The sequence below is a fragment of the Myxine glutinosa genome, chromosome 10 (assembly GCF_964187855.1).
Source record: "Myxine glutinosa chromosome 10, kmMyxGlut1.1, whole genome shotgun sequence".
Classification (NCBI taxonomy): domain Eukaryota; kingdom Metazoa; phylum Chordata; class Myxini; order Myxiniformes; family Myxinidae; genus Myxine; species Myxine glutinosa.
This window is the reverse complement of record NC_136270.1, coordinates 37,267,613-37,291,302: the sequence shown is the minus strand read 5'-3', so window position 1 is coordinate 37,291,302 and position 23,690 is coordinate 37,267,613. Positions and strand designations below refer to the sequence as shown.

The 23,690-nt window shown below is 43.3% G+C and overlaps 1 protein-coding gene across 3 annotated transcripts in view; it reads right to left on the bottom strand.

The window, feature by feature from the left end:
• The window catches only part of LOC137434463 (ATP-dependent translocase ABCB1), a 202,411-nt gene extending 178,944 nt beyond the window's left edge, over positions 1 to 23,467 (bottom strand). Inside the window, exons 1-2 of one of the 3 annotated variants that reach the window (XM_078785560.1) lie at positions 23,332 to 23,467; positions 10,633 to 10,677 (exon numbers count right to left, since the gene is read on the bottom strand). The gene's annotated coding sequence lies outside the window, so the exon portion shown is untranslated. The other 2 variants (XM_068127478.2, XM_068127482.2) reach the window with 2 other exon arrangements.
• Positions 23,468 to 23,690: the final 223 nt, after the last annotated feature.

Genomic DNA, 23,690 nt, shown 5'->3' with positions numbered 1-23,690 from the left:
AAAAGTTGTTAGAAATAATTAGATTTAAAGTAGGTGATTCTCCTTTATTTTGAATTTAACTCACCTGTGGTGAGTTGCAGGTGCCTGCAATAGAAAAATCACTTATTCAACCAATTTGAATGGAGAAAAAGAGTCATTCTGCTGTTCTGTGTCACTGTGTGTAACGCAATGAGCATGGAGAAAATAAATAAAACCAGAGAATTGTCTGAGGAGGTCGGACACAAGATTGTAGCCAAGCATGGACAATCTCAAGGCTACAAGTACATCTCCAGAGACCTTAATGTTCCTGTGTCCACCGTACACAATGTTATCAAGATGTTGAATGCCCATGACAATGTAGCCAAACTCCCTGGACGTGGCCGCAAAAGAAAACTTGATCGAAGATTGCAGCAAAGGATTGTTCGAATGGTGGAGAAAGCACCTCAATCAACTGCCAAACGGATTCAAGACCTTCAGACACAAGGTACGACAGTTTCAACCCGCACCATCCGTCGTCAACTCAATGAAAGGGGGTTCTATGGTAGGAGACCCAGGAGGACCCCAATGCTGAGAGAGATACATAAGAAAGCCCGACTGAAGGTTTTCCAAAACACACCTGAACAAGCCAAAATCCTTCTGGGAGAATGTCCTGTGGACAGATGAGACCAATTTAGAGCTTTTCGGTAAAGCACATCATCTCTATGTTAAAAAAACCAAAAAAAAAAAACACCTTTAGAGGCCATTTTTCCCCGCAAAGCGGGGCTTGGCCTTTTTCGGGCACCGTGGTTGTTGTCGTTTTTGTGGGTCCCCTTTTTGAAGCAATGTTTTACGGCCGGATGCCCTTCCTGCCGCCAACCCTGTTTGTCACCTTTTACGACAAACAGGGAATTACCAGTGAACTGGTACTCAATTAGCCGACCTCGGAAGGATGACAGGCTGAGTCAACCCCCCTGGCGTTAATTCAGCGATCGACCAGGATTCAAACCCAGGATCCTAGGATCCTAAGCTGGCGCCCTAGCCGCTAACCCAACACCAGGGTTCAAGCCAAAATCCTTCTGGGAGAATGTCCTGTGGACAGATGAGACCAATTTAGAGCTTTTCGGTAAAGCACATCATCTCTATGTTTACAGAAAACAAAATGAATCCTTCAAAGAAAAGTACACCTTCCCTACAGTTTAACAATGAGGAGGTTCAGTGATGTTTTGGGGATGCTGTGCTGCCTCTGGCACTGGGTGCCTTGAATGTGTGCATGGCATCATGAAATCAGGAGATTACAAAGGCATTTTGTAGTGCAATGTTCAACCCAGTGTCAGAAAGCTGGGTCTCCGTCGAAAGTCATGGGTCTTGCAGCAGGACAATTACCCCCAAACACTTCAAAAAGCACCCAGGAATAGTTCAAGACAAAAGGTGGACTGTTCTGAAGTGGCCAGCAATGAGTCCAGATCTAAATCCCATTGAACACCTGTGGGGAGATCTGAAAACAGCAGTTGGGAGAAGGCACCCTTCAAATCTGGGAGAACTGGAGCAGTTTGCACAAGAATAGTGGGCCAAACTGCCAGTAGAGAGATGTAGGAAGCTCATTCATGGCTATAGGAAGTGCTTGACTGTACTTATTTTGTCCAACGTCCGTGCTACCAAATATTAAGTCTCGGGTGTCAATAATTTTGCCAATGCAATTTCTTTTTATTTTCAGATTTAAAAGGATATATTAAGTTCTGAATCAAAAACAAAGGTTCTGTAATATTAACAGTGAAATAAAGAATTGTGGAGACCAAATACCTATGAGAATTTCAACTTATTTTTCGAAATAATTGTGAGTATCTTTCAAAAATTGAATTTCAAAAAAGTGCAAGGGTGCCAATATTTTTGGCCACGACTGTAGGGACAGGTCAGGCGATCGTGGGGGGCCAATCATTTGGTCCACGTCTTCCGAACTACTTATCTTGGAGGAAATCATTCAAGGACCGTCGCACATTTGAAGAATAGTGACAGGGAGCTTAGTCTGGCTGGTGCAAGGTGACACTGTATGTGAAATATTTAATCGTCGTAGTTCGGGACACAAATGCGGTAATCGCCATCGTGGTTGACATAATCACTGACTAGCAGGAGTACCCGGTGTTGAATGGTCTAATTTTTTTCGTGGCGGCCAAAAACACTTTCCTACACGTAGTCAGGAATGGGGTCTCACCACAATTCCCTATATCCACGATAGAGTGTGTAAAAATATATCCCAAAAATCCAACTTATTTTGAAAAACCTTAACTCTCCCTCTCTGTGCCCACCTTACCTAGTCGAACCCAGCTGCTCCTGGACTCTGTGTCCTCTCCTGAGAAGGTGGAGAAGTTTCTGTCAAACCTCGATTCTGATTCTGCAACTGGACCAGACGGCATCAGCCCACGGATCCTAAAATCCTGCTCTGTAGCTCTTTTACACCCTCTCTCTGTTCTCTTCACCCTCCCTTTTGCTCAAGGTCATCTGCCATCAGCTTGGAAATCAGCCAACATTACCGCTTTACAGAAAAAAGGTGCAAAAACAGATCCTTGCAACTACAGACCAATCATCCTCCTCCCAATCATCAGCAAGGTCATGGATTTCCATCATCGCTTCTGATATTAAATTCTTCCTCTTCCCCAATGGCGTGATCTCAGATCATCAATTTGAATTCAGACCAGGTCACTCCACTCTGGACATGCTGCTTCTGCTGTCTCAACAATGGATGGAGGTCCTCAACACCAAACAGGAAATCAGAGCTGTCTCCCTTGACATATCACGTGCCTTCAATACGGTCTGGCACCCCGCCCTGCTCACCAAAATCTCCCCCTATAGTATCCATGGAAATCACCACGCATGACTTGTGGACTTCCTTTCCGGTCACAGTGAACGTGCGGCCGTGAATGGATTTCTCTCATTCCCCTTCCTGTTCAGGCTGTAGCTCCTCAAGGTAGTGTTCTGGGCCCTGTGCTTTTTTTGGTCTTCATCAATGATCTTTCCGACAGGCAGCAGCCTCTTCACTCTGCAGACCTGGACAAAATGACAAACTGTTCAAACAAGTGGAACATGTCTTTCAATCCTGACAAATCTCACACTCTTACTATGTCCCTCTGAAAAGACCGTCTGGAAAACACTCCCATCTACTTTGTCAACAATCCTCTCCATCTCCAAAGGTGCAATTTTGCACCTTCTGTCATGTAAGCTTTTGGGTCTCACTATCTGCCATGATCTTTCCTGGGAAAACCACCTTACCAAGCTGGCCTCCAAAGCCAGTCGCCAATTGGGCATCCTCCGTCGTGCGAAGTCCTTCCAAGGCACACCTGAGCTCCTCACCACATACAAGGCTTTCATCCGCAGCTCAATGGAATACTGCTCTCCCCTCTGGGCTGGTGCTCCTGCCTCACACCTGGCTCGGCTTCACGCTGTTGAAACCAAAGCGTTCAGAATCATTGGAATCTCCTGCGATGAAGCTGATTCTGAGGGCCTTTCACTCTCTCACTACAGGCAGGTAGGTGGTCTTTCTGTCTTCTACAGACTTCTCTCCGGACTAGCTCCCCCAGCTCTCGCTGTGCTCTGTCCCCCAAATATTCTTGCAGGACGCACAAGAACTGCCAGCAACCCTCTTATGGTTAAACTGCCAAAATCAAGACTCTCTGCTCACCTTCACTCCTTCATTCCTCTTTTCTCCTGCCTCTGGAACAAACTCCCTCACTCTCTTCAATCCCACTCCTCCTTCCAGGTCTTTAAAACAGCTGTTCACCACCATCTCTTATCTTCCCCCATTCAAAACCTTGATCTTTTCTACCCCCGTTAATACACCCCAAAACCACATCTTTCAATCCCCAACTTCATTCCTGAAATTCCTTGTAGTGTCAATTCGTTTTGTACCGTGTACCCCTCCCCCCTCCCCCCCCACCCCCAGCCCTCTCCCTTCGAACAGATCTCCCGTTGTCCCTGTTCTCTACTGTTGTGCTTGTGTGCTTCCCTCTATCTCCCCATCTTGTCTCCCCCTCCCTTTATCATTTTATGTGTCAGTTTGTTTTTTGTGTTTCATGTGCCAATATGTGTTCGATGTGCTAGCTCTTAAACGAGCCTCGATGTTGTATACAAAAAAAACAGAAGATGTTGCACAGGCACTTTATGGAGACCCTGTGTTATGTTGATTTGTCCATTCTTTCCTCGTGTCTTTGTCATTCATGTGAAAATACTCCTAATGCTCTAATATGTGTGCAGGCCCCACCACAACCCGACAAATCAAGATTTAAAAAAATTATTTAAGTTCAATGCAAACAGTTCAAGGCTAAGTTCAAGACACTATCAAGATTAAAAAGGTGAGTTAACTTACGAGTCAATTAAACATTGACTGAATGGCAGTACTATTTACTTTACAAGGGCACAGGTAAAATTTATAGTTTATCTCAACAGTAGAACATATGAAGGTAACTATTGATAACACTACTGTACATGCAACCTTCGTTGTAGTCAAAAATAAAGGCAGCACCAACTAGCACGGTGGACTTCAGCACAGCAGGCGAAGCTCAGGTCCAACATTTCGACCTCTGAGTAATTTTCATAGAGGTATGTGTGGACTTTGTGTGCTCGGAGACAAGTTTCATCCCAATGTGGAGAGGGCATCACGTGATAGCAATACGCAGACAGTGAGACCTAACATCGTTTTTATTATCGACTTGTGTGTAGCATCTGATGTGGTCAGCCATGTATCAAAATAAATAAATAAATAAATAAAAAAGAAGGTTCACCACGGAACGTAAACGTTAACATGAATTAAACTTACTCTATTCTTGCTGTACGACCTTGTGCTGAAGTATGTTATGCCAGACAGCACTAACCTGCAACATGCTGACTTAACTGAGACGTTGTTGTACTGACATGCAATATGAACTTGTATTATCATCTCCAATATGCTGCATTATCTGTGCTGCACACTCCAGTAAAGCAGGCTACCACATATTGTCCCATACTCTCTCACACACGTATATTCGGCTGTCGGTATAGCCGAGACTAGAGGTATATGTGCTCAAATCTTGACCAAGCTATAAGCTCTCACCTTGGTGTGTTACAGGCAAAACACACACACACACACACACACACACACACACACACAACTCATGTCAGAACAGCTGTACACTCAAAGACGCAACAAGGTATGTAGAGTAATCCACTGGAACATCTGCACAAATTTCAGCATCCCAGTTCCACAAAACTCATGGAAACATGAACAAAAAGCAATCACTGAAAACAAGGACGTGATTCTCACGTACGACCTGATGATCCCATGCAGCATGAACATAGAAAACAAAGCACTGCATCCAGACATTGTAAACAGGAACAAAAAGGAAAAGAGGCATTGTTAATTGACGTTTCAGTATACCTAGTAATTTTGGTCTAAATAATGCAGAAATCAAGAAAATGACCAAATATTAAGATCTCAAGACAACACCAACAACAACAACAACAACAACAACAACAACATGCATTTTAAGGCCATTTTCCCTGCTAGAGTGGGGGTTAGCCTTGCGGTCCCCATGACAATCTTCTCCATTTTGCTCTATTTTCTGCATCTCTCCTTGTTAACCCCCTTGCCCGCATTTCTTCTTCCACCATCTTTAGCCAAGTCTTTCTCGGTCTTCCCCGTCCTCTACTTCCTTCTACATTCATTTCCATCACTCTTCTCAACGAGTCACTTTCATCCTTCCTCAACACATGACCAAACCATCTCAACCTGTTCCTCTTCACAGCATCAATCACAGGCTCAATTCCCATCATCTTTCGCAAATATTAAGATCTCAAGAATGAAGTGAAAATATATTGGAAGCTGAAGAGCACCGAAATTGTACCAGTGATAATTGGAGCAACCAGAATGATAAAGATGAACCTTACAGAGATCTTAAAAACCACCCCTGGGAACAATACCACAAATGAACTACAGTTGGAGACTGGACGGGGCTTAGTGATGATCCTGAAAAGAGCCATTGGAACAAAACTCTAAGAACCAATCAATCAATCAAAATGGTTCAATGAAAGCATGTCTGGCAGCCAAAGGCTGAATTACACATGCATGCATATTCATAATTTGCAATCAAAGATGGCTTTCAAGATATATATATATATATATATATATATATATATATATATATATATATATATATATATAGTCAAAAAAGGTTCAAATAGTGACTGTGTCCATTCAAATAGTGAACAACACAACTTAGCCCATGATTCGCAATCCTTCACTGAAAGGAAGGTGGAATGTCTTCTAAAATCTGAATTATCGAGATAGCAATAAACGACACACACACACACACACACACACACACACACACACACACACACACACACACACACACACACACACACACACACACACACACACACACACACATACACACACTTCAGGTGTGTGACAAGGTTGAACTGATTACATTTTGATTGATTGATTAAATTGATTACATTCAGATCTGGATCAGGAGACTATAATTTTTTAAAAGTCATTCCTCACAATTTAGAGGTCGGGCCAAAAACTATACATAGCACGATGTCTCAAAATGCTATGGGCAAATTTAGAAGAAACTTGGAGGATGACTGACATCGGTAGGTGACAAGGACAGGCCGATTAGATTTTGGTTCAGGTCCGAATCCAGATCCGGCCCATCAGTGGGATACAAAATGTAAACTATTCAACGTGGCTGAGGTATGCTCTCTACAGACTGCCGTTCTAGTTACCCTGCACACCGAAGCAAAAAGCGTGGATAAGCAATTGGGTCATGTACGTCTGTCCATCCGTCTGTCCGTCTTAACAGTTTATGTTAACAGCTTATTTACATTGAATGGCATTTTTACGGCGTAGCCAATCGGGCAAAGCCATCTAGAACAGTGTTTGTCCATCTGTATGTATGTATGTATGTATGTATGTATGTTCCCTCAAACATATACCAATCACAGCTGAGAATCTGGTCACATGACAGGGTGATGTGATTACGTCTGATGTCATTACGGCGGTGCTGCGGCTGACTCTTTACGCAACGCCATTTTGATTTATATGCCGTTCATGCCAAACATATTGTAGAATCTGTCAGACATCACAATCGCCATGTTCTACCTTTATGTTTTTCATTCAGTGTGAAATACAAACAAACCGATTGTTAAAATGACCATGAAATATCGAAAGCATCGGCGTCACGTCTCTTGCAACAGTATCGTTTCAGGATTATCGTTTTCATAGTAATAATAATATTACAGCAAATATAACCATAACACTTTAATCCCAATGTCGTGAATGGAAAGTTGATGGATTGAAGCGGTGTAACCGCGGAAGTAAGGAATTCACCTCGGTTTAAAAAATATATACATATAATTTTAGTAATAATAACATAACGTTATTATTATAGTAAATCTAATCATAACATTAATCCCTTTGTAGTGACTACAACGTTACTGGAGGTTAAATATATATATCTTACATATATTAAAGTAGCGGAAGTTTTGTGTCCGGCCGTGTCATTACGGCGTAAACACCCGCTCACTCCGAGTTCGGGAAGGGTCATTCTTCTTTGGGGTATATAGATTACAGTCGATCTATGGTCGGGTCTCAAGAACATTGGGTGTGTGTTCATTTACCAAGGTTCTTGTGGAGAGATCGCCAAGTGGTTTAAACATTCGAGCAAGCGCTCCATTCAAAACCCTTAAGGAACGGCTGGCTTGGCAAGCGCTAGCTAGCTGCTCGGTAAATGAGCACATCTCCAACCTTTGTGTGGTACATAGATTACAGTAGATCTTCGCTGAGTTCTGTAAGTAAAACTTGGATGTCGGGATTCCTCCAAATTTCTTTGTTTAATGTTATAAATACCATTCGCGACTGTTTAAAAAGCTAATCATGCACGTTTGTGGTTTATAATTTTTGACAAGCCCGGCTACGCCGCTGTTAGACTTTTGGTCTTGTTTGAACACGAATTAGAACATGAATAGAAAGACAAGTCTTTCGTTTTACCATACTTTCGCTCTGAATTTCACCCAATCCAAATGCGCAGAGAGGAGTGAGATAATAATTTTACTCTGTCTGCCTGTCTAGCAGTCAAACAAAAATGAAAATCTTTCTGAACAGGAAACTTGCTGTTTTAAGGACGCCATAAAGCACACATATGACAGGCACAAATAACTCATGCAATGGGATAGATAGGGTGGTGTAATAGATGCTGCGTAAAATGGCTGTAAAACCCAGAATCAATTTATTTATACATCTTTTATACCTTTATTTAAATTGAATTAAATGTTTGAAGACAGTGTAAAACATGTATCATGCATAATACTTCCAAGAAGCATGCAATATATCGACATATTATATTATATATACTAGCATCGGTAACCGCCCTGTGGGCGGGGCTTCAATTGGGAAGCCCAAATAAAAAGGCAAAATATCAGAAATTGAAGGCTTTTTTTTATTTTAAACGATTCATACAAACATCTGTTGAATCATATCACACGCAAATCATCAAAATCTAAACAGTACATGGCGCCCATTTTGAAAAAAGATTGAATTCTGCAAAACGGAAGCGGCCGCTACATGTCTTCCTCAGTCGCACATTTGTGTGTGAAGAGTGCGTGCCGAATCTGCAAAACGGAAACGGCCGCTACACCTGTTACTCAGTCGCTTTGCACATGTTGCCATGTTACTTCGGAGCCGCAAGTTTATATCGAAAGAGTTCGTCAGGAGTCGATCTACTCTCTCCTGGTACGTAGAATAAACAGTATTTGTAGAATTTCAACAAAGCCACATCACTGTTCATATCGGTAAATATTATTCCATCGTGTTTGGAAAAACTGGGAAATTGGAAAAACAATTTAGCCTATTTTACTACCAGGGGTCCCAGGAATACCCACCCAAAATATCGTTGCAATCAGTTGACCCGTTTTTGGGGTACCTTCAAACGGGCATTTGGGGAATTATAGTAAGATATATACATGTATACAGTCACGTGAAAAAGTAAGTACACCCCATGTAAGGTTTTGACTTTTTCAACATATTTCAACATACAGCTATTTGATCTTCATTTCAACAATATTGATAGATAAAGGTGATATAATATAACAAATATCATGAAACATTTACATTTTGTAGTCCATTGTATAATTTAAGTAAACATAAATGCAAATTTCGCATGTGCAAAAAGTAAGTACACCCTTGGCTCTAATAGGTGGTATTGCCCCCTTTGGCAGAAACAACCTCAAGTAGGCGTTTCTTGTAACTGTCTACCAGTCTCTGGCATTGACTGGGAGAAATTTTTGCCCACTCCTCCATGCAGAATTCTTTCAGCTGTGCGATGTTTGAGGGGTTTCTTGCATGCACAGCTCGTTTCAAATCCCCCGACAACATCTCGATGGGATTTAGATCCGGGCTTTGACTTGGCCATTCCAGAACCCTCCATTTCTTTCTTTTCAGCCATTCCTTGGAGGATTTACTGGTATGTTTAGGGTCATTGTCATGTTGCAAGGTCCACCTTCGGTTGAGCTTCAACTTGCCGACAGATGGCCTCACATTAACCTCAAGCACCCTCTGGTACAATGAAGAATTCATACTGGATTCTATGATGGTGCGCTGCCCAGGCCCTGATGCAGCAAAGCTGCCCCAAACCGTAATATTTCCACCAACATGCTTTACAGTTGGTATCAGGTTCTTGTGGTCAAATGCTGTCTTTGGTTTTCGTTCAATAAGTAATGCTGGCAGACCGGACGCCATTTAACGACCAACCGAGGGACGGAACACACATTGATGAATCGCCAGGTTGGCAGTTTACTGCTTGGTCGGGATTCAAAGAGCATAGACAGCTTTGAGGAGTGTGTGCGTACCTCTAGGTCATCCTATGAATACCTGGGAGATATGAATTTGCACAGAAACTATATCCTGGGATATCGCTGCTGGTTGAGTCATTTTCTGGGGGCAGGGCTGTGCCGCTGATGCAGTGCCCCCCATCGCCAGTCATCTGGTACTCATTTTGAAAACCTCGGAAAGATGACAGGCTGAGTCAACCGACCTGGTGTTAATTCAACGTCATGTGAGGGGCTCAAACTTAGGACCCTAACATCTCAAGCCTGCCACCTTAACTGTTAGGCCAACACCATTATTATATACTCTGAGATACGAAGCAGTGTTACCAGGTGTCAAGGAATATCCAAAGATTAAAAAATATATCTTCAACATAACTCATGGTGTGAAATGAATATTATTAAAAACAAGATTACATCACATAAGGTTAAAAAGTCGCAAAAGCTTGCAACAAAACATGTGCAAGGAAAGGTAAGCACAATGAGGAGGCCATTTGGCCCATTACAGGTATCCACACCCAGGACGCTCACCAATACTGCAGGTTGTGTCGAACTACTCACTGGAAGTGGCAAATCTGGGTCTGGTTATTGGAACATGATCAATGACCTATTCAGTATTCGAAACAAGTTGGGCCATAAACCCACAAAGAAATTCGGAAAGAAATTCCTTAATGAGATTTTAATTCCACCAAGTAACAAAACAAACAAATAACCACTTATGCACGAGGTGACAATTTGTGATAACCTCAGATGATTGAAGGTGCTTTATATAGCGGGATCCAATGATTGTACGGCACATTGAATTCGCCGAGATCGACTTACCTGCCCAGGATGAGCGCGCGAGATCCTCTCGTTCAGGTTCAACACCTGCGTGCACGCGATACACCTGTCACAGGACTTTAGAAACACGTCCGTTGCACGCGAGCAGGTACACTACAGCAATCAAACCATCAGCGATCGTAAACACAGCGAGCTCACCCTTTACGGTTGCCACAGTATTAATGCGAATGGACTTTCAACGTGCAAAGGTCAAACGCGACAGATAAAAAAAACCGAATGATCTTTTAATGAGTCAATGGGCGTCACCAAAGAGGCCCCGCCCCCTATCCCCACCTGATTGTAGTGGAGTGTCTTGTCTTGAATAGACATTCTGTTTGATAAACATTTTAATTTATGGGGATTTCTGCTCCTTAACAGGCAAACTAATAAAAAACCTAATCCTAAACAAAACCTAAACCTCTAAACCTAAACTTAACAAAAACTTAAACCTAAACTTAACCCCGACCTAATAAAAAACTATGTCTCACCTACCACTCCACTGGATAAAGAAAACTCGACGACAGTCATTAGCTTTTTGCGAAACTTTTCTCCCTCTGTCTTGTTAAATAATAATTCTATCAATCAATTTATTTTGAGGGAAAAGCTGCCAGGTGACTGATAAAATCGGTAAAAACTAGAGAGTTCATAGAACACCTTCCCCCACGCAACCTTGAGAGAAAAAGGACATGGGAAGGGTCTTTTAAACTCTTGCTTTGCATTTCCGAGCACGATCGATATTATCTTACGAGCTGCGATTTTGTCCAATCTCGACATTCCACAACTCTGAGAGCGCGAGTGGAAAAGCTGATTGGTCGAGAAGGTATAAAATGTTGTGATATTTTATCCAAGTACTGCTAAACTGGAGGATTTTTGAAGTGCTAACAAGGTGATATGTGTTCTGCAGTGTTCAATTACAGGGTGTTTCAAAAAGAGTGATACAACTTTAAACGTTTATTTACAAAGAAACAGAAACCTCAGGAACGTGAACCAAACATTTCTTGAAAGCGTATGAAATGGTATTTTATACAACTGATTGCTATTGCAGTAAATCACCGATAGAGTTAGTGAGAGGCCAAGGTCTGAAATTGGCCTTTACGCGAAATCCTTGTAATTGACATGTTCCTTCTGCTGTCTCAACAATGGATGGAGGTCCTCAATGCCAAACAGAAACTTAGAGCTGTCTCCCTTGACATATCACGTGCCTTCGATATGGTCTGGCACCCCGCTCTGCTCACCAAACTCTCCTCCTATGGTATCCATGGAAATCTCCACGCATGGCTTGCGGACTTCCTCTCTGGTCGTAGTCAACGTGTAGCCCGGAATGGGTTTCTCTCATGTCCTCTTCTTGTTCAGGCTGGAGTTCCTCAAGACAGTGTTCTTGGCCCTATGCTTTTTCTGGTCTTCATCAATGATCTCTCTGACTATCTTGAAAAACCTCTCTATCTCTTTGCTGATGACTCCACTCTCTGCTGCTCCATTCCTCATATCTCAGCTCATCAGTCTGCAGCCTCCTCACTCTCTGCAAACCTGGACAAAATCACAGACTGGTCAAACAAGTGGAACATGTCTTTCAATCCTGACAAATCTCACACTCTTACTATGTCCCTCTGAAAAGACCGACTGGACAAACTTCCCATCTACTTTCTGAACAATCCTCTCCAAGAAGTTCTGTCACTCAATCTTTTGGGTCTCACTATCTGCCATGATCTTTCCTGGGAAAACCACATTTCCAAGCTGGCCTCCAAAACCAGTTGCCGACTGGGCATCCTCGGTCGTGCGAGGTCCTTCCTTGGCACACCTGAGCTCCTCACCACATACAAGGCTTTCATCCACAGCTCAAAGGAATACTGTTCTCCCCTCTGGGTTGGTGCTCCTGCCTCACACCTAGCTCGGCTTCACGCTGTTGAAACCAAAGCTTTCAGAATCATTGGAATCTCCCGCAAAGAAGCTAACTCCGAGGGCCTTTCACTCACTCACCACAAGCAGGTAGGTGGTCTTTCTGTCTTCTTCCGACTCCTATCCGGCCTAGCTCCCCCAGCTCTGTCTGTGCTCTGTTCCCCAAATATTCCTACAGGTCGCGCAAGATCTGCCAGTAACCCTCTTATGGTGAAATTGCCAAAATCAAGACTCTCTGCTCACCTTCACTCCTTCATTCCTCTTTACTCCCACCTCTGGAACAAACTCCCTCACTCTCTTCAATCCCACTCCTCCCTCCAGGTCTTTAAAACAGCTGTTCACCACCATCTCTTATCTTCCCCCATCAAAAACCTTGATCTCTTCAACCCCCGTTAATTCACCACAAATCCACTTTTTTCCCCTTGAAATACCGACGATTTTCTTTCCTGGAAGTTCCAGCAGTGTCCATGTGTTTTATACTTTCCAACCCCCCGGCCTTCCCCTGCCCCCTCCCCCCAAGCCCCCCTGTCCCACAGATCTTCAGTTGTCCCTGTTCTCTGCTGTTGTACTTGGGTGCTTCTCTCTCTCTCCATCTTGTCTCTTGCTCCCTTTTTTGTATGTTTTGTGTGTCCGTTTGTTGTTTTTTGTGGTTGATGTTAGCTCTTCCACGAGCCTCGATCTTGTATTAAAAAAAAAATAAAAAAAATAAAAAAATAGAGCCTGTGATGGATGTTGTGAAGAGAAACAGGTTGAGATGGTTTCGGTCATGTGTTGAGGAAGGATGAAAGTGACTGGTTGAGAAGAGTGATGGAAATGAATGTAGAAGGAAGTAGAGGATGGGGAAGACCGAGAAAGACTTGGCTAAAGGTGGTGCAAGAAGAAATATGGGCAAGGGGGTTCACAAGGGGAGATGCAGAAAATAGGGCAAAATGGAGAAGATTGTCATGGGGCCCGATCATGGAAGGGACATTTGAAATGACAACATGAAATTTTGTTCCCAAGGGAATGGGGAATGACAGTGAAATTTTGAATGGATTTACATATACATGCAATTGTCATAGAGGTTCGCTTACGAAGCCCTCTATTAAAAAAGCGATCCTTATTTTGCGAGGGCTGCGTACTCGCTGCGTTGATTTGTAACACTCAGTTCCAGAAAGGGGATAATAAGCTTGTTAAATACACGTCAGGTGGGTCGACGACAACCGTTGACTACCTGATGGTGCGTAGGCGAGATAGGGGGCACCTCCGGGACACAAACGTGATCCCGAGGGAGGAGGCTGTTTCACAGCACCACTTGGTTGTCTGCGACATAAGGGTGAAAGGTGCGAGGAGAGCTCGGCGGGTGAAGTACCAACCGAGAATGAAGGTGTGGAGGTTGAAAGAGGTGACAGTGAGGGAGGCATTAAAAGAGAGGCTGAGTAGGGCAGAGGATGATGTGGTTGAGCTTGAACGTGGTTGGATGTCAATGAAAGCTAGTCTGTTGGGAGCCGTTGGTGAGGTATGTGGATGGACAAAAGGACCACCGAGGCACTCGGAAACATGGTGGTGGGATGATGAAGTTGGAAAGAGGATTGACGAGAAGAGGAGGAAGTTCAAGGAGTGGCAGAAGGTGAAGGGTACGGGAGCAGAAACAGCAGAGCATGAAAGTTATAAGGCAGCCAGGAAGGCTGCAAAGAAAGAGGTAGCAAAGGCGCAGGAGACATGTAGGAAAATGTTCCGAGAACGCTTGGATCCGGAAAAGGGTCAGAGAGTGGTATTCAGGATTGCAAAGCACATAGCGAAAGAGAGGTGTGATGTGATGGGGGTGAGTTGCTTGAAGGATGAAGTGGGACAAATCGTTGTGGACCCAGATGGAATTAAAGGAAGATGGAAAAGATATATGGAAATGCTGTTGAATACAGAGAATGAATAGGATGGCAACATAGAGGGTAACCCAGTTTTAGGACCGCCAGAGAAGATAACTGAGGAGGAAGTTGAGGAAGCGATAAAAGCAATGAGGAGTAGAAAAGCGGGAGGGCCGACGGGAGTTGTGGGAGATACAGACTTGGCATTTAATATGGAATATATTTTTTCTTTCTTGCCTTGGGTTTACTTTCTTAACTCAGTATATCAATCTGGTGAGTTTCTTTTACACTTTGGTGATTTATTTGTTAAAAGAACCATGTCACTGATTGTCTGTCGCAGCAAGAAGTCAACAACAGGATTATATCACAGGTGGCGTGGCAAAATGTACGGACAGGTGCATTTGATGATTGGCTTCACAGTCGGGTATACAAGGGTTGTTGCGTTCTGTATTATAGTAAGGGCATTTTATGAGATATTTCACAAATCTGTTAACTAAATTGTTACCAAAACATTTCTTCACCAATATGTTTGTAAAGGTGTGTAATAACATGTGTTAAAATGTTGAAGTTCAACTCCCGTGGGAAACCCAGAAAAAAAGCTGTTGAATTCGGGTACCGAAAAATTATTTTCGAGAATTTTTTTTTTTTAATCGGCCCTTAAGTAACTTATGAGGGGTCAAATAAGGGTTTTTCATGATTCTGAGTTGATTGTTAACATTTATCCAAGATATTAACATTGATCCAAGATAAGACTTCAGCAGGTGAAAACCACCCAACCTTGGAATGACGGGTAGATTTGCCTGCTTTATTATATTCACAGCCTTCAGCCAAATCGGAAGATCAAAGGTCACTATAGCGACCCCAGCGCGCCGTATGCACTCTTTCAGAGTGGTGAAGATGGTGTTGAGGTCATTAGGGTCTCCTTCAATAACTGGGAGGAACTCGATCTGTGTGCTCTGCTTTGCATCATTAGCATGGATTCTCTTCATCCAGCCATTCCAGTTGGAGTGTGGGAACTCAGGATCGTTGGCTTTGATCACCCACCCCGCTGCCCAGAGTGTGTCACCTGGAGTGAGGAGTGGCTGATCATGAGCCAGGGAGGAGGAAAGCTCAGCGAGGGGGAGAAACATGATCGCGTTCGTTCCTATCTGTTTCCTGTTCGTAAATGGAATAATCTTTACTTCAGTTCCTCTCAGGATCTTAGCTTTGTCGAGTGCCTTCAACTTCACCCGGGGGAAAGCTGCTGTTGTCTGTGGATCTGGCAAAGGTGGTGCCGGAGAGGTGACTTCGATCCAACCCATTGAGTGAAGGGAGTGTTTCCGTGAATAGAGACAATGTTTAAATCTATATTGTCTCCAACAAACTGAGTGACTGCATTGTTTGTTTCCCCACCCTCCATAAAGACCACCTGATCATTACTTGACAATTCACTTTCACTGGCTGGCACTTTGGCTGTCATCACTGATTGATCCTCAAGCGCAGCATCAACCACAACCTCATCATTGATCTGTTCATCGGTTTCCTCCACAATGGTGTCAAGAGTGCCAGAAGTATCTGGAACATCATCTCCACTCCTACTATTAAGGAAGCAGTATTTGTAGTTTTGTGTCTCCGTGTAAGACTCAGTGTATCCCAGCCGGTGGAACTTGTTGAGCATCCATTTTGACCCAAATCTATGATCAAGTTGTATGGCAAGCCCCATTTGGTGTGGCAATACTCCAGACCGAGGTCGACAGGCCTTAATAAAATTCTGCCCCCAAACGGCAACTCTTTCGTCTGTCTTGACAATCGGTCTCAAGAACATCTGAAGGCTTGCAGGAACAAGTGTCAGCTGACTATCGATGTCAATCATACTGTGTGTGGTGGGGTATGACTTTGGACCTAAATCAATCAAGGCAATATCATTGGATATGAACTTGAGTGCCGTCTTTATGATCTGAGTCTTCTCATCTCCATGGTCAAGATTAGCATGATGCCCTCGCAGAATATTGTCGGTGCCATCTTTGAGACAGAGTACATCTGCCCTTCTTTCCTGTGTTGTGAAATACAAGGTGTCTTCGTATTTCTCTAGAAGTTTTATCTTTAGCCAATGCTTTGTATAAGAAAGGCTCTTCTCTGGTGACTGATCAAACTCCTGCAGCTTTTCATGGACTTGGTCCATGTTCATTACCCCATGCTCTAATTCTGAGTCTAACCATTCGCAGAATTCAATAAAAACTGCCTCTCGCTCCTCATCAATACTCCTCTGTCCTCTCTTCCTTTTTCCTTCCTCATCAGTCTTGGACAAACTGTCACCTATCGCAAACATAAGTTTGCATCGCAAATGGTACAGTGTTTCTTCTGCTACCAAGTCGTTGATCCCTTCCAGGCGTCCAGTGACTTCAGTGCCCCAGTCATCCCCGCGACTCCGTGCTGTCTTCAGCAAGCTTGCCTTCAGTGTATCTGCAGTCAAATTATCTGGCACTCTGTATTTCTTTCTAGCTTGTGCTGGATTATTTTTGTAGAGCTGGGCTGGTTGTTTGCAAAGAATGCATACGTCCTTATACAGGAGGTCAACTGACTGTGATCTTCTAGAACTGCAGCCAGTTGATGAACTGAACTCACAAGTAGTGCGTCTTCTCTTCAACTTTGATGACTCTTTCTCTGCCTTTGATGCTTGAGCTGACTTCTTGGTGGTTGCAACAAAGTTGTTGTACAGATCATTTTTACACTTCTGGTGGTACCTCAGTTTTCCTTCCTTTTGAGCCTCCTTCATACTGTTGCGAATATGGCATTTGGCCTCCATATCCGCTTGTAAATATTCCCCTATTTCCCCAATACTCCCCAACTATCCCCAATCCCCCATTCCCTAGTCCCATTGCCTGTAAATAACACTCTGTAGAACCGACCTTCCCCTTTTTCCCCCATTAAATGTCGTGCCCAGGTCCACCGCATCTCACGTAGACAACTTTCGGACATCTTGCTAGTTATTCTTAGTCTATGTCAGTTAAGGACTCGTTTCCATTAATTCTGACTCTTCGTTGCACCAGAATGTGATTATATGGCACCAGTAGTGAGTTTAGGACCTTCCCATACCTCCTCCCATCTTCTTCCCCAAACAACAACAACAACAACAACTACAACAACAACTACAACAACAGAGGGGTGCGGCGCGGCGTGCGGGGAGTGTGCGTCCTCACTCCGGCTCGGTTAGCCGCCATTACCCATGTGCGCCGACGGGGTTACCAAGAAGGGGCTGCCTGTCGGCCCCTCGTCAAGGGCGGAGCCGGTAACCCCCCCGCACGCACCCAATGAGAAGCAACGGGCCGATTCCATCTGGGGCGGAGCTAACGAGCCGAGGGCGTGTCACTCCCCGCCGGATATACGCGGCCACGTACCGGATGTGACGTGAGATGCGCCCCCAGCTTGAGAAGAGAATCACCACATCCGAGCGCTGCGACCTCCCCGCATCTCTAGACCGGACCGGGTCGATCCGGCCCTGAGCCCAGGTGCACCTGGAGCCATCGATTCTGCCTTTCCTTGCCATCAATCCCCGTGTGAGTCAGTTTTTGTCCCGTTTATCTGTCGTCTGTTGGGGTTAATATAAGAGTATGTCTAAGTGCCTATCTTCCTATGCTGTCCCTCTCATTCCTGTAATCTGACCTTCCGCCCTAATATAACCTCCTCCGGAGGTCTTGAGAACTGAACCCTTGGTGTCGTGTCATTTTAATCCAGCCGTTGTGTCCTTTTCCTTCATTGATCTAGCGTAGCGCGACTAGTCAACGTTCGAGCATAATCGGGTAAACTGTGCAGACGTGGTCATACCAAACCGCTCGGTGAACCAACATCCACCACCGCGTCTGTAACAATTGGTGTCGAGGAGTGGAATTCGGACCCGGGACTAAATTTATTAGGCCCAAATTTTGGAACACCAATTGTACCACTAGGGTAACAATTGGTGTTGGATCTAAGTCGTGTCCGTAACAACATCTAAGTCGTGTCCGTAACAATATATATAGTCAAAAAAGGTTCAAATAGTGACTGTGTCCATTCAAATAGTGAACAACACAACTTAGCCCATGATTCGCAAACCTTCACTGAAAGGAAGGTGGAATGTCTTCTAAAATCTGAATTATCGAGATAGCAATAAACGACACACACACACACACACACACACACACACACACACACACACACACACACACACACACACACATACACACACTTCAGGTGTGTGACAAGGTTGAACTGATTACATTTTGATTGATTGATTAAATTGATTACATTCAGATCTGGATCAGGAGACTATAATTTTTTAAAAGTCATTCCTCACAATTTAGAGGTCGGGCCAAAAACTATACATAGCACGATGTCTCAAAATGCTATGGGCAAATTTAGAAGAAACTTGGAGGATGACTGACATCGGTAGGTGACAAGGACAGGCCGATTAGATTTTGGTTCAGGTCCGAATCCAGATCCGGCCCATCAGTGGGATACAAAATGTAAACTATTCAACGTGGCTGAGGTATGCTCTCTACAGAGTGCCGTTCTAGTTACCCTGCACACCGAAGCAAAAAGCATGGATAAGCAATTGGGTCATGTACGTCTGTCCATCCGTCTGTCCATCTTAACAGTTTATGTTAACAGCTTATTTACATTGAATGGCATTTTTACGGCGTAGCCAATCGGGCAGAGCCATCTAGAACAGTGTTTGTCCATCTGTATGTATGTATGTATGTATGTATGTATGTATGTATGTATGTATGTATGTTCCCTCAAACATATACCAATCACAGCTGAGAATCTGGTCACATGACAGGGTGATGTGATTACGTCTGATGTCATTACGGCGGTGCTGCGGCTGACTCTTTACGCAACGCCATTTTGATTTATATGCCGTTCATGCCAAACATCTATCTATAATTCCAGTAATCTCTGTCTGTCTGTCTGTACGTCTGTACGTTTGTTTGTTTGTCTGTGACCGCTGTTTCTCGACAACCACGGGTCCGATATACTTTTAACTTGCCAGGTATATTGCTGGGGACCCGAGGATGTGCCTTTTCAAGGTTTCATATTAATCGGACAATTACTTACCGAGCTATGTCCAAAAAACGATTCAACCAATCAGAGAGCAGCGAACGATCGCGTGTGCCGCCGTTGCGAATGGACCAAACCATTCCATGTAAATAGAGGGGGGGGGGGGTTCTGTGGTCGTTGCGAATGGACGAAACCATTTCATGTAAATAGAGGGGGGGGGGGATTGTCACTGTACTCGCAAGCCGTTCGCCGTTCGCTTTGGCGTTGCGAATGGACCAAACCATTTCATGTAAATAGAGGGGGGGGATATAATTTTAGATAGATATATAGTACGGGCATATATATAGTACGGGCATGCCCTAGTATTGTAAAATCTGTCAGACATCACAATCGCCATGTTCTACCTTTATGTTTTTCATTCAGTGTGAAATACAAACAAACCGATTGTTAAAATGACCATGAAATATCGAAAGCATCGGCGTCACGTCTCTTGCAACAGTATCGTTTCAGGATTATCGTTTTCGTAGTAATAATAATATTACAGCAAATATAACCATAACACTTTAATCCCAATGTCGTGAATGGAAAGTTGATGGATTGAAGCGGTGTAACCGCGGAAGTAAGGAATTCACCTCGGTTTAAAAAATATATACATATAATTTTAGTAATAATAACATAACGTTATTATTATAGTAAATCTAATCATAACATTAATCCCTTTGTAGTGACTACAACGTTACTGGAGGTTAAATATATATATCTTACATATATTAAAGTAGCGGAAGTTTTGTGTCCGGCCGTGTCATTACGGCGTAAACACCCGCTCACTCCGAGTTCGGGAAGGGTCATTCTTCTTTGGGGTATATAGATTACAGTCGATCTATGGTCGGGTCTCAAGAACATTGGGTGTGTGTTCATTTACCAAGGTTCTTGTGGAGAGATCGCCAAGTGGTTTAAACATTCGAGCAAGCGCTCCATTCAAAACCCTTAAGGAACGGCTGGCTTGGCAAGCGCTAGCTAGCTGCTTGGTAAATGAGCACATCTCCAACCTTTGTGTGGTACATAGATTACAGTAGATCTTCGCTCAGTTCTGTAAGTAAAACTTGGATGTCGGGATTCCTCCAAATTTCTTTGTTTAATGTTATAAATACCATTCGCGACTGTTTAAAAAGCTAATCATGCACGTTTGTGGTTTATAATTTTTGACAAGCCCGGCTACGCCGCTGTTAGACTTTTGGTCTTGTTTGAACACGAATTAGAACATGAATAGAAAGACAAGTCTTTCGTTTTACCATACTTTCGCTCTGAATTTCACCCAAACCAAATGCGCAGAGAGGAGTGAGATAATAATTTTACTCTGTCTGCCTGCCTAGCAGTCAAACAAAAATGAAAATCTTTCTGAACAGGAAACTTGCTGTTTTAAGGACGCCATAAAGCACACATATGACAGGCACAAATAACTCATGCAATGGGATAGATAGGGTGGTGTAATAGATGCTGCGTAAAATGGCTGTAAAACCCAGAATCAATTTATTTATACATCTTTTATACCTTTATTTAAATTGAATTAAATGTTTGAAGACAGTGTAAAACATGTATCATGCATAATACTTCCAAGAAGCATGCAATATATCGACATATTATATTATATATACTAGCATCGGTAACCGCCCTGTGGGCGGGGCTTCAATTGGGAAGCCCAAATAAAAAGGCAAAATATCAGAAATTGAAGGCTTTTTTTTATTTTAAACGATTCATACAAACATCTGTTGAATCATATCACACGCAAATCATCAAAATCTAAACAGTACATGGCGCCCATTTTGAAAAAAGATTGAATTCTGCAAAACGGAAGCGGCCGCTACATGTCTTCCTCAGTCGCACATTTGTGTGTGAAGAGTGCGTGCCGAATCTGCAAAACGGAAACGGCCGCTACACCTGTTACTCAGTCGCTTTGCACATGTTGCCATGTTACTTCGGAGCCGCAAGTTTATATCGAAAGAGTTCGTCAAGAGTCGATCTACTCTCTCCTGGTACGTAGATTTAACAGTATTTGTAGAATTTCAACAAAGCCACATCACTGTTCATATCGGTAAATATTATTCCATCGTGTTTGGAAAAACTGGGAAATTGGAAAAACAATTTAGCCTATTTTACTACCAGGGGTCCCAGGAATACCCACCCAAAATATCGTTGCAATCAGTTGACCCGTTTTTGGGGTACCTTCAAACGGGCATTTGGGGAATTATAGTAAGATATATACATGTATACAGTCACGTGAAAAAGTAACTTCACCCCATGTAAGGTTTTGACTTTTTCAACATATTTCAACATACAGCTATTTGATCTTCATTTCAACAATATTGATAGATAAAGGTGATATAAAACAACAAATATCATGAAACATTTACATTTTGTAGTCCATTGTATAATTTAAGTAAACATAAATGCAAATTTCGCATGTGCAAAAAGTAAGTACACCCTTGGCTCTAATAGGTGGTATTGCCCCCTTTGGCAGAAAAAACCTCAAGTAGGCGTTTCTTGTAACTGTCTACCAGTCTCTGACATTGACTGGGAGAAATTTTTGACGACTCCTCCATGCAGAATTCTTTCAGCTGAGCGATGTTTGAGGGGTTTCTTGCATGCACAGCTCGTTTCAAATCCCCCCACAACATCTCGATGGGATTTAGATCCGGGCTTTGACTTGGCCATTCCAGAACCCTCCATTTCTTTCTTTTCAGCCATTCCTCGGTGGATTTACTGGTATGTTTAGGGTCATTGTCATGTTGCAAGGTCCACCTTCGGTTGAGCTTCAACTTTCCGACAGATGGCCTCACATTATCCTCAAGCACCCTCTGGTACAATGAAGAATTCATAGTGGATTCTATGATGATGAGCTGCCCAGGCCCTGATGCAGCAAAGCTGCCCCAAACCGTAATATTTCCACCAACATGCTTTACAGTTGGTATCAGGTTCTTGTGGTCAAATGCTGTCTTTGGTTTTCGTTCAATAAGTAATGCTGGCAGACCGGACGCCATTTAACGACCAACCGAGGGACGGAACACACATTGATGAATCGCCAGGTTGGCAGTTTACTGCTTGGTCGGGATTCAAAGAGCATACACAGCTTTGAGGAGTGTGTGCGTACCTCTAGGTCATCCTATGAATACCTGGGAGATATGAATTTGCACAGAAACTATATCCTGGGATATCGCTGCTGGTTGAGTCATTTTCTGGGGGCAGGGCTGTGCCGCTGATGCAGTGCCCCCCATCGCCAGTCATCTGGTACTCATTTTGAAAACCTCGGAAAGATGACAGGCTGAGTCAACCGACCTGGTGTTAATTCAACGTCATGTGAGGGGCTCAAACTTAGGACCCTAACATCTCAAGCCTGCCACCTTAACTGTTAGGCCAACACCATTATTATATACTCTGAGATACGAAGCAGTGTTACCAGGTGTCAAGGAATATCCAAAGATTAAAAAATATATCTTCAACATAACTCATGGTGTGAAATGAATATTATTAAAAACAAGATTACATCACATAAGGTTAAAAAGTCGCAAAAGCTTGCAACAAAACATGTGCAAGGAAAGGTAAGCACAATGAGGAGGCCATTTGGCCCATTACAGGTATCCACACCCAGGACGCTCACCAATACTGCAGGTTGTGTCGAACTACTCACTGGAAGTGGCAAATCTGGGTCTGGTTATTGGAACATGATCAATGACCTATTCAGTATTCGAAACAAGTTGGGCCATAAACCCACAAAGAAATTCGGAAAGAAATTCCTTAATGAGATTTTAATTCCACCAAGTAACAAAACAAACAAATAACCACTTATACACGAGGTGACAATTTGTGATAACCTCAGATGATTGAAGGTGCTTTATATAGCGGGATCCAATGATTGTACGGCACATTGAATTCGCCGAGATCGACTTACCTGCCCAGGATGAGCGCGCGAGATCCTCTCGTTCAGGTTCAACACCTGCGTGCACGCGATACACCTGTCACAGGACTTTAGAAACACGTCCGTTGCACGCGAGCAGGTACACTACAGCAATCAAACCATCAGCGATCGTAAACACAGCGAGCTCACCCTTTACGGTTGCCACAGTATTAATGCGAATGGACTTTCAACGTGCAAAGGTCAAACGCGACAGATAAAAAAAACCGAATGATCTTTTAATGAGTCAATGGGCGTCACCAAAGAGACCCCGCCCCCTATCCCCACCTGATTGTAGTGGAGTGTCTTGTCTTGAATAGACATTCTGTTTGATAAACATTTTAATTTATGGGGAT